The sequence below is a fragment of the Bos mutus genome, chromosome 4, assembly GCF_027580195.1.
Source record: "Bos mutus isolate GX-2022 chromosome 4, NWIPB_WYAK_1.1, whole genome shotgun sequence".
NCBI classification, from domain to species: domain Eukaryota; kingdom Metazoa; phylum Chordata; class Mammalia; order Artiodactyla; family Bovidae; genus Bos; species Bos mutus.
Genome location: NC_091620.1, coordinates 56,131,777 through 56,143,429, shown reverse-complemented (window position 1 = coordinate 56,143,429; position 11,653 = coordinate 56,131,777).

The window sequence follows — 11,653 nt, the reverse complement described above, 5'->3', positions numbered from 1 at the left end:
CATTTTAAAGCAGGGCAGGGAATAGAAATAATCCCTTTTAAGAGATGTTGTAGATTTTTGAGGGCACAAGGGCATGTATCTGGGACCCAGCATCCCCATGTGGTTTTCAGCTTCTAAAATTTTTCTCATGTGTTTTAAGTGTTTAGGATAAATTTGAGGGACTCCACATCTCCACCCAAGGTGTTAACACTCAGATTAAGATCACACTTATACACCTTTTTAAAATTCATGAGCAATTAAATGATGCACTAACAAGAAAAGTGACTTTATAGTACCAATGGGGAAAAAAGTCAATGTGATAATGCAATATAAAAATGTGACTTCTTTTTATACATTTCTAAGCTAACTTTTAGAACAAAATATGTCTTTTTTCAAGGCAAGGCCCTTGGAACCTCTTGGTGAATATATATTGAATGCTTTCTTTTTCCTGTGATACAGCAAGAAGTTCATCCAAATAGAACCATGCCTCTACTACATAAATCATTGAGAAGATCTGGTAACTTTCCATGTGATTCAGTTAAATCCTTTAAATCCCACAGGAGAATTTACTTGCTTTTGGCATATTTCACCATATTAGGAGGAAAACTAGTCTCTAGGGACATGGTGGTTAATGAGAATGGGCCAAAAGCAGATGTCCTAAACTCAGTTTTGTTAGCTGAGGCATTTTCAGATGGTGTTTCTCTTGGTTCCTGGAGAAGTTTCCTTTCTAAGTCCTCAGTGTCTCCCAGGTTCTCCACAATGTCTTTAAGAGGGCAGAACCTTTCCTTCCCTAATTAAAAATAAGACAAATACAGGAAAAATTAACATGTTGAACTAAATCCATTGACACTGAGCTGCAAATCCAACCATACCTAATACCAGAATCAGTGGTTTTGCAGGCAGCAGGAAGAAATGAAGGGAAATGAAGAGCAGGACACTTGCTGGGAAGTGGAGGGGCTGTGGGAGGCAAACTAAGTTTTTCCACTTCTGGATTTTGCTCAGTCTCTATATGTGTGTATAGTCTCTGAGCTGAGGTGGAAATCCACCTTCTGGAGGCAGTTGGTATTATATGGGTAATGCAAACCTCCAAGTGAATTTTTTTTTTTTTAATTTTGTTTTATTTTTATTTTTTTTTAATTTTATTTTATTTTTAAACTTTACATAATTGTATTAGTTTTGCCAAATATCGAAATGAATCCGCCACAGGTATACATGTGTTCCCCATCCTGAACCCTCCTCACTCCTCCCTCCCCATACCATCCCTCTGGGTCGTCCCAGTGCACCAGCCCCAAGCATCCAGTATCGTGCATCGAACCTGGACTGGCAACTCGTTTCTTACATGATATTTTACATGTTTCATTGTCATTCTCCCAAATCTTCCCACCCTCTCCCTCTCCCACAGAGTCCATAAGACTGTTCTATACATCAGTGTCTCTTTTGCTGTCTCGTACACCAGGTTATTGTTACCATCTTTCTAAATTCCATATATATGCGTTAGTATACTGTATTTATGTTTTTCCTTCTGGCTTACTTCACTCTGTATAATAGGCTCCAGTTTCATCCACCTCATTAGAACTGATTCAAATGTATTCTTTTTAATGGCTGAGTAATACTCCATTGTGTATATGTACCACAGCTTTCTTATCCATTCATCTGCTGATGGACATCTAGGTTGCTTCCATGTCCTGGCTATTATAAACAGTGCTGCGATGAACATTGGGGTACACGTGTCTCTTTCCCTTCTGGTTTCCTCAGTGTGTATGCCCAGCAGTGGGATTGCTGGATCATAAGACAGTTCTATTTCCAGTTTTTTAAGGAATCTCCACATTGTTCTCCATAGTGGCTGTACTAGTTTGCATTCCCACCAACAGTGTAAGAGGGTTCCCTTTTCTCCACACCCTCTCCAGCATTTATTATTTGTAGAATTTTGGATCGCAGCCATTCTGACTGGTGTGAGATGGTACCTCATAGTGGTTTTGATTTGCATTTTTCTGATAATGAGTGATGTTGAGCATCTTTTCATGTGTTTGTTAGCCATCCGTATGTCTTCTTTGGAGAAATGTCTATTTAGTTCTTTGGCCCATTTTTTGATTGGGTAGTTTATTTTTCTGGAGTTGAGCTGGAGGAGTTGCTTGTATATTTTTGAGATTAGTTGTTTGTCAGTTGCTTCATTTGCTATTATTTTCTCCCATTCTGAAGGCTGTCTTTTCACCTTGCTAATAGTTTCCTTTGATGTGCAGAAGCTTTTAAGGTTAATTAGATCCCATTTGTTTATTTTTGCTTTTATTTCCAATATTCTGGGAGGTGGGTCATAGAGGATCCTGCTGTGATGTATGTCAGAGAGTGTTTTGCCTATGTTCTCCTCTAGGATTTTTATAGTTTCTGGTCTTACGTTTAGATCTTTAATCCATTTTGAGTTTATTTTTGTGTATGGTGTTAGAAAGTGTTCTAGTTTCATTCTTTTACAAGTGGTTGACCAGATTTCCCAGCACCACTTGTTAAAGAGATTGTCTTTAATCCATTGTATATTCTTGCCTCCTTTGTCAAAGATAAGGTGTCCATATGTGCGTGGATTTATCTCTGGGCTTTCTATTTTATTCCATTGATCTATATTTCTGTCTTTGTGCCAGTACCATACTGTCTTGATAACTTTGGCTTTGTAGTAGAGCCTGAAGTCAGGTAGGTTGATTCCTCCAGTTCCATTCTTCTTTCTCAAGATCGCTTTGGCTATTCGAGGTTTTTTGTATTTCCATACAAATTGTGAAATTATTTGTTCTAGCTCTGTGAAGAAATGTTGGTAGCTTGATAGGGATTATGCGTTGAATCTATAAATTGCTTTGGGTAGTATACTCATTTTCACTATATTGATTCTTCCAATCCATGAACATGGTATATTTCTCCATCTATTAGTGTCCTCTTTGATTTCTTTCACCAGTGTTTTATAGTTTTCTATATATAGGTCTTTAGTTTCTTTAGGTAGATATATTCCTAAGTATTTTATTCTTTCCATTGCAATGGTGAATGGAATTGTTTCCTTAATTTCTCTTTCTGTTTTCTCATTATTAGTGTATAGGAATGCAAGGGATTTCTGTGTGTTGATTTTATATCCTGCAACTTTACTATAATCATTGATTATTTCTAATAATTTTCTGGTGGAATCTTTAGGGTTTTCTATGTAGAGGATCATGTCATCTGCAAATAGTGAGAGTTTTACTTCTTCTTTTCCAATTTGGATTCCTTTTATTTCTTTTTCTGCTCTGATTGCTGTGGCCAAAACTTCCAAAACTATGTTGAATAGTAATGGTGAAAGTGGGCACCCTTGTCTTGATCCTGACTTTAGAGGAAATGCTTTCAATTTTTCACCATTGAGGATAATGTTTGCTGTGGGTTTGTCATATATAGCTTTCATTATGTTGAGGTATGTTCCTTCTATTCCTGCTTTCTGGAGAGTTTTTATCATAAATGGATGTTGAATTTTGTCAAAGGCTTTCTCTGCATCTATTGAGATAATCATATGGTTTTTATTTTTCAATTTGTTAATGTGGTGTATAACATTGATTGATTTGCGGATATTGAAGAATCCTTGCATCCCTGGGATAAAGCCCACTTGATCATGGTGTATGATCTTTTTAATGTGTTGTTGGATTCTGATTGCTAGAATTTTGTTAAGGATTTTTGCATCTATGTTCATCAGTGATATTGGCCTGTAGTTTTCTTTTTTTGTGGGATCTTTGTCAGGTTTTGGTATTAGGGTGATGGTGGCCTCATAGAATGAGTTTGGAAGTTTACCTTCCTCTGCAATTTTTTGGAAGAGTTTGAGCAGGATAGGTGTTAGCTCTTCTCTAAATTTTTGGTAGAATTCAGCTGTGAAGCCGTCTGGACCGGGGCTTTTGTTTGCTGGAAGATTTTTGATTACAGTTTCAATTTCCGTGCTTGTGATGGGTCTGTTAAGATTTTCTATTTCTTCCTGGTCGAGTTTTGGAAAGTTGTACTTTTCTAAGAATTTGTCCATTTCTTCCACGTTGTCCATTTTATTGGCATATAATTGTTGATAGTAGTCTCTTATGATCCTTTATATTTCTGTGTTGTCTTTTGTGATCTCTCCATTTTCGTTTCTAATTTTGTTGATTTGATTTTTCTCCCTTTGTTTCTTGATGAGTCTGGCTAATGGTTTGTCAATTTTATTTATCCTTTCAAAGAACCAGCTTTTGGTTTTGTTGATTTTTGCTATGGTCTCTTTTGTTTCTTTTGCATGTATTTCTGCTCTAATTTTTAAGATTTCTTTCCTTCTACTAACCCTGGGGTTCTTCATTTCTTCCTTTTCTAGTTGCTTTAGGTGTAGAGTTAGGTTATTTATTTGACTTTTTTCTTGTTTCTTGAGGTGTGCCTGTATTGCTATGAACTTTCCCCTTAGGACTGCTTTTTACGTGTCCCACAGGTTTTGGGTTGTTGTGTTTTCATTTTTGTTCGTTTCTATGCAAATTTTGATTTCTTTTTTTGATTTCTTCTGTGATTTGTTGGTTATTCAGCAGCGTGTTGTTCATCCTCCATATGTTGGAATTTTTAATAGTTTTTCTCCTGTAATTGAGATCTAATCTTACTGCATTGTGGTCAGAAAAAATGCTTGAATGATTTCTATTTTTTGAATTTACCAAGGCTAGCTTTATGGCCCAGGATGTGATCTATCCTGGAGAAGGTTCCATGTGCGCTTGAGAAAAAGGTGAAATTCATTGTTTTGGGATGAAATGTCCTATAGATATCAATTAGGTCTAACTGGTCTATTGTATCATTTAAAGTTTGTGTTTCCTTGTTAATTTTCTGTTTAGTTGATCTATCCATAGGTGTAAGTGGGGTATTAAAATCTCCCACTATTATTGTGTTATTGTTAATGTCTCCTTTCATACTTGTTAGCATTTGTCTTACGTACTGTGGTGCTCCCGTGTTGGGTGCATATATATTTATAATTGTTATATCTTCTTCTTGGATTGATCCTTTGATCATTATGTAGTGACCTTCTTTGTCTCTTTTCACAGCCTTTGTTTTAAAGTCTATTTTATCTGATATGAGTATTGCTACTCCTGCTTTCTTTTGGTCCCTATTTGCATGGAAAATCTTTTTCCAGCCCTTCACTTTCAGTCTGTATGTGTCCCCTGTTTTGAGGTGGGTCTCCTGTAGACAACATATGTAGGGGTCTTGTTTTTGTATCCATTCAGCCAGTCTTTGTCTTTTGGTTGGGGCATTCAACCCATTTACGTTTAAGGTAATTACTGATAAGTATGATCCCGGTGCCATTTACTTTATTGTTTTGGGTTCAAGTTTATACACTGTTTTTGTGTTTCCTGTCTAGAGAATATCCTTTAGTATTTGTTGGAGAGCTGGTTTGGTGGTGCAGAATTCTCTCAGCTTTTGCTTGTCTGAAAAGCTTTTGATTTCTCCTTCATACTTGAATGAGATCCTTGCTGGGTACAATAATCTGGGCTGTAGGTTATTTTCTTTCATCATTTTAAGTATGTCTTGCCATTCCCTCCTGGCTTGAAGAGTTTCTATTGAAAGATCAGCTGTTATCCTTATGGGAATTCCTTGTGTGTTATTTGTTGTTTTTCCCTTGCTGCTTTTAATATTTGTTCTTTGTGTTTGATCTTTGTTAATTTGATTAATATGTGTCTTGGGGTGTTTCTCCTTGGGTTTATCCTGTTTGGGACTCTCTGGGTTTCTTGGACTTGGGTGATTATTTCCTTCCCCATTTTAGGAAGTTTTCAACTATTATCTCCTCAAGTATTTTCTCATGGTCTTTCTTTTTGTCTTCTTCTTCTGGAACCCCTATGATTGAATGTTGTAGTGTTTAATATTGTCCTGGAGGTCTCTGAGATTGTCCTCATTTCTTTTAATTCGTTTTTCTTTTATCCTCTCTGATTCATTTATTTCTACCATTCTATCTTCTAATTCACTAATCCTATCTTCTGCCTCTGTTATTCTACTATTTATTTGCCTCCAGAGTGTTTTTAATTTCATTTATTGCATTATTCATTATATATTGACTCTTTTTATTTCTTCTAGGTCCTTGTTAAACCTTTCTTGCATCTTCTCAATCCTTGTCTCCAGGCTATTTATCTGTGATTCCATTTTAGTTTCAAGATTTTGGATCAATTTCACTATCATTATTTGGAATTCTTTATCAGATAGATTCCCTATCTCTTCCTCTTTTGTTTGGTTTGGTGGGCATTTATCCTGTTCCTTTATCTGCTGAGTATTCCTCTGTCTCTTCATCTTGTTTAAATTGCTGAGTTTGGGGTGTCCTTTCTGTATTCTGGCAGTTTGTGGAGTTCTCTTTATTGTGGCGTTTCCTCACTGTGTGTGGGTTTGTACAGGTGGCTTGTCAAGGTTTCCTGGTTAGGGAAGCTTGTGTCGGTGTTCTTGTGGGTGGAGCTGTATTTCTTCTCTCTCCTTTCGAAGAGTTGGGTTGCTTTTCTGGGTGCCTGATGTCCTCTGCCGGCATTCAGAAGTTGTTTTGTGGAATTTACTTGACGTTTAAATGCTCTTTTGATGAATTTGTGGGGGAGAAAGTGTTCTCCCCGTCCTACTCCTCCGCCATCTTGGCTCCTCCCCTCCAAGTGAATTTTAAGCCAGAAGACTTTCCCATTCTCTATTTTTTTTTTTTTTGCATCTACCATGCCCAGGAGAGAGGTGTCCTGGGCCCTAAAAAGACTGCAGTGTGTTCAGAGGTGATAAGATCATAACACACGTTCTGTTTAAGAGATTCTTCTCTCCAGTAGATGGAAATAAAATGCAAGGGGGAAGAGGAGACAAAATCAGACCTGAATACCATCTATTACAGAGCACAGTGATGCCACAATGAAAGGAAGCTTCTCTTCTGAAAGACTTCACTACTCCAATCAATCATTCAAGAGATGGTGTAAATATTTCTCAGTTCCATAAATTAGAGGGTAACTTTTAGAAATCTTACTGGGGTTCTCTGCTGAAATATATAGCAAAGTCTAGTTTCTCCCAAGATCAGACTGGTCATTAATCATCCCCACCTCAGGGGAGTTTGATGAATCTGTATCTTCAGACTGGAGAAGGGAGGACATGAAGTGAGGAAGGGAACAAAAAGGGAAGTTGTCAGTGTGGCCCCTAACTCTAGAGTCATTAGTGTTCTTAGTAGTTCCTGGTGAGTTCCTCCCCACTTTTGTGCCAATATTTGCTATAGAAAACTTTGCAGAGCAGAGGTACCAGATTTGTAGCATTTCTACAAATACGCTTGCTTTGAAATGCAATAGACTGCTCTGCTATCCATGAGGAGGAAAAGAACTACATTCAGTCTAACCTAAAAGGAGCATGGATCAGTGAGGTGTTTTCTGTACCTAACCTAGCCCCCAATAAGGTTCTCACCGGGCCTTTGTTGTTTGTTGTTGTTATTTTAGTTGTTAAGTCATATCTTACTCTTTGTGGCCCCATGCACTGTAGCCCGGGAGAAGGCAATGGCACCCCACTCCAGTGTGCTTGCCTGGAGAATCCCATGGATGGAGGAGCCTGGTAGGCTGCAGTCCATGGGGTCGCTAAGAGTTGGACACAACTGAGCAACTTCACTTTGACTTTCCACTTTCATGCATTGGAGAAGGAAATGGAAACCCACTCCAGTGTTCTTGCCTGGAGAATCCCATGGATGGAGAAGCCTGGTAGGCTGCAGTCTATGTGGTCGCAGAGTCGGACACAACTGAAGCAACTTAGCAGCAGCAACAGCAGCAGCACTGTAGCCCACCAGGCTTCTCTGTCCATGGAATTTCCCAGGTAAGAGTACAGCAGTGGGTTGCCATTTCCTTCTTCAGGGGATCTTCCCAACCCAGGGACTGAATTCACATCTCCTGCATTGCAGGTGAATTCATTACCACTGAGTCACTGAGGAAGACCTCACTGGGGCTTATTCTTCCTTGTAATGAAAAATAGACTGTGCCTTAAAGTCTGTATGCGAAGTTTCAAGTAAAATACAAGATGCTGTTTGTTGAGGAGGAGAGAAGGAAAGGTATAATAGAGGGATGAGAGTATGTATCAAGTAACGTCAATAGATGGACTGTCAACTTTTCAATTGAGTGTAGCTTGGTGAAATACTTCAAGCCTGCAGCTGTGACCTGAGCTCCAGGCTCCAAACTTCAACAGAAGGGCTTTCCAAAGTCAGCACTTAAACTAGCCGCTCCCACCCCCACGCCAGCCCCAGATGTCACAAGAACTGGATTAATCTAAGGTCTTTCAAGCCTCTCGCTTAGCATATGTATTTAAATGCTGGAACTCCAAGCCAAAATTCCCTAGTGGACCACCTTATCCCTCATTAATTAGAAAAATAAACAGTTTTGTAGTAATGGTGAAGGGCCCCTTTCACAGAAATGTCTTTGATATTAAGGCTGCTTTGAGGGTACATGTCCCTACGCCTCCTGTGAATTTTAACACCAGACAAACTCAAGGACCCCACAATAGAGAAGGGCAACCAACAGTCAAGCCCAGAGGATTTTTGTAAAGGCAATGCATGGGTAGTTGTAGTCACCCTGACTCGAGTTTCAGGGACTGGACTAAGGGGTGGCGAGGGCCTTGAGGAGTAACAGCTCGTGCATTCAACACCAGAAGGCAGAACTCAGCACAATGACGATGGTGTGACTCACACACACATACACACACACCCCCACACACTCACACACACCAGGCTGCTGATGCTTCTCGAGAGGGGTCATTACAGCTTATGACACTCTTAACTGTTGCTGATCCTCTGGACGGAGCCCATGGAACGTTATTTCTCCATTTACTTACCTGTTTCCATCATGGTAGTTGGAAAGAAGAGTTTGTCGCTATTTCCTTTATTTTTATTTAGGTTGGGGAGGAGAGGAAGCAAGGAAATGTCTATATATCCTTGTTTTCAGTTGTCTGGTTTTAAATAAGCTTGACACCCTGTCTTACTGTGACTTTCTTCTCTGTGCAGAATTTCTATCAAGGGAGTCAAGAACACATATCCTCAGGATGAAAAGAAACAGCCTTGTGTGTGGTAGAATAAGAAATGCGATTATATAGCCTTAACATCTGGGTAGGCTAACTTGCCAACAAGCCCACACCAGTAAACTGGGAACACGTGCTAGTTAAAATTGCATGTGCTTGAGTCAGTTGGCCTTGGGTTCAGATCCTGACTTCTGCCACTTAGGCAGATAACTGGCTTTAGTCAGCATCTCCCAGAAGCAGTGAGCCAAAAATTCAAGTTCAAGTGACTTATCAACAAAGAACTCTCAGGTTCTTTTTTTCAAGGTCACTCTGTATGTGGGATCTTAGTTCCCCAAATAGGAATCAGAACCACGCCCCCTGCATTGGGAGCTCAGAGTCTTAACCACTGGACTACCAGGGACATCTCCAAAAAATGGTAAATTTTGAGAATCAGAGTAGGGAAGAAGAAGCTAAGCAAGGGTCTAATTTCAGTTGAAGACCAGCCTCTGCCTGATCCCTGGAAATCTCTGAAGTATGAATTGTACCCCAGAGTTTATCCAGAGTTAAAAGAAGCTAGGCTTTTGTACCTGAACCTCAGTTAGTCATCAGCTCATGGGTGGAGGTTCGGGAGTAAACTCCTGAGCACTTGGGGAGGGCTTGCAGCTATGGTGGCCCATAGATGATCCTCTGAAGAACTCTGTAGCTACAAGTTATTAACACTCCAACACACCAAACTTAGGGATGGATGCACAGCACTGGTGAAGACCAGAAAGGATCTTAGTGAGGATGCCAAGATCAAGTAAGGGTATGGTAATTGTGAGCACATTTCTTAATTTCTTAACCTGTTTCCTTCTATGTAAAGTGGAGAGACTAGTACTAGCCTCAGAGAATTGTGATAATAAAACAGAAATATCACATGTAAAATGCACAGAACCTGATACAGAGTAAATGTTCAATTAAATACAGTCAGTCTTCCATATCTGCGGATTCTATATCCATGGATTCAACCAATCACACATGGAAACTATCCAGGAAAAAAGAACTCCAGAAAGTCCCAAAAAGCAAAACTGGAATTTGCCCCATGCTGACAACTATTTACATAGCATTTGCATTGTATTAGGTATTATAAATAATCTAGTGAGTAAAAGTCTATGGGAGGATGTGCGTGAACTATAAGGAAATATTAAACCTTTTATATAAAGGATTTGAGCATTCACAAATTTTGGTATCCATGGCGTTTCCTGGAACTGATTCCCTGGATACCAAAGGATGACTATACGACACATTATATTTTCTGACTGAACTACCAACTCCAAGAACAGGATAGCATCTCCTTCATTATTCTGTCTCCCTATCTCCCTAGACAAGCACCTTGCATATAATGAAAGTGGAAGTCATTTAGTCGTGTCTGACTCTTTTCGACCCCATGGACTGTAGAGTCCATGGAATTCTCCAGGCCAAAACACTGGAGTGGTTAGCCTTTCCCCTCCTCCAGGGAATCTTCCCAACCCAGGGATCGAACCCAAGTCTCCAACATTGCAGGCAGATTCTTTACCAGCTGAGCCACAAGGAAGGCCCAAGAATACTGGAGAGGATAGCATTTCCCTTCTCTAGCGGATCTTCTCAACCCAGAAACTGAACCAGGGTCTCCTGTATTGCAGGCGATTTCTCTACCAACTGAGCTATCAGGGAAACCCTTGCACATAGGAGACACTCCATAAATATTTGTACAGCTTCACGGTAAGAACAGCATCACAGGGATGCATGAGACTTTGAAAAGAGAGAAAACAATGTTCAATTGGGATTGGACAATGACATGAGAATTCAAAATTCAATATCTGACAATAGAAGCAGAGACCCCATGGGAAGAGGGATAAGTCCATGAAAGTGATAAATGAGACTTACTAAAAATACTTTTACTGGCAAAAATCAAAATCACTGTTCTCCAAATTTAGAGATAGATTCAGAGTCGAGAGGGGAGTTGCTTTCAGTAACCTGCAGGTCTCAAACCAGTAATTTGACTTCTTGGGAGCTTAAAAAAGGATTGTCTAGGCCAGCAATTCTCAAATTATTTGGTTGCAGGACCTCTCTACATTCTTAAAAATTATTGAGGACACCAAGAGCTTTAGTGTGTAATAAAATTATGTCTCTGGGTTGGTCTACACTGGAGAGAAGTTCTTACCTTCCTCAAATATTCTTCTGTATTTTTTGACTGTCTCTGTCTACCAGAATGTAACCTCCACAAAGGCAGGAATTTTTGTCTGTTTTGTTCACCATTCAGTCTCTGAATTTGATGTCCTAAAGCTAGAACATTGTCTATAACAATGCTTGGTGCGTAGTAGGCACTCAAGAAATGTTTCTTGAATGAATGATTAAATGAATTGAGAAAGATAGGATATTCACTTTTTACTCGAACATTGTGGAGTGTTTCATATTTCTCACTCCTCCACCCTCCAACCCTTAGGTCCCAGCATGCTAGGCAGGCTCCAAAATTATATTTTGATCCTTCAGGACTTCCCAACTCAAGCCCTCGACACAGCTTTGGTGTTTGGTATCCTGGAGATGAAACAGCAGTAGCAGTAGCCTTTGTGTTTCCAGGGCTCTGTCACTCAGAGACATCACACAACTGCCCGCAAAAATGCCATCTTGCGAAACTGTTAAGGAGAATGGGGAAAATATTATTTTCATCACTATACAAATGAAAATGATCAGACAT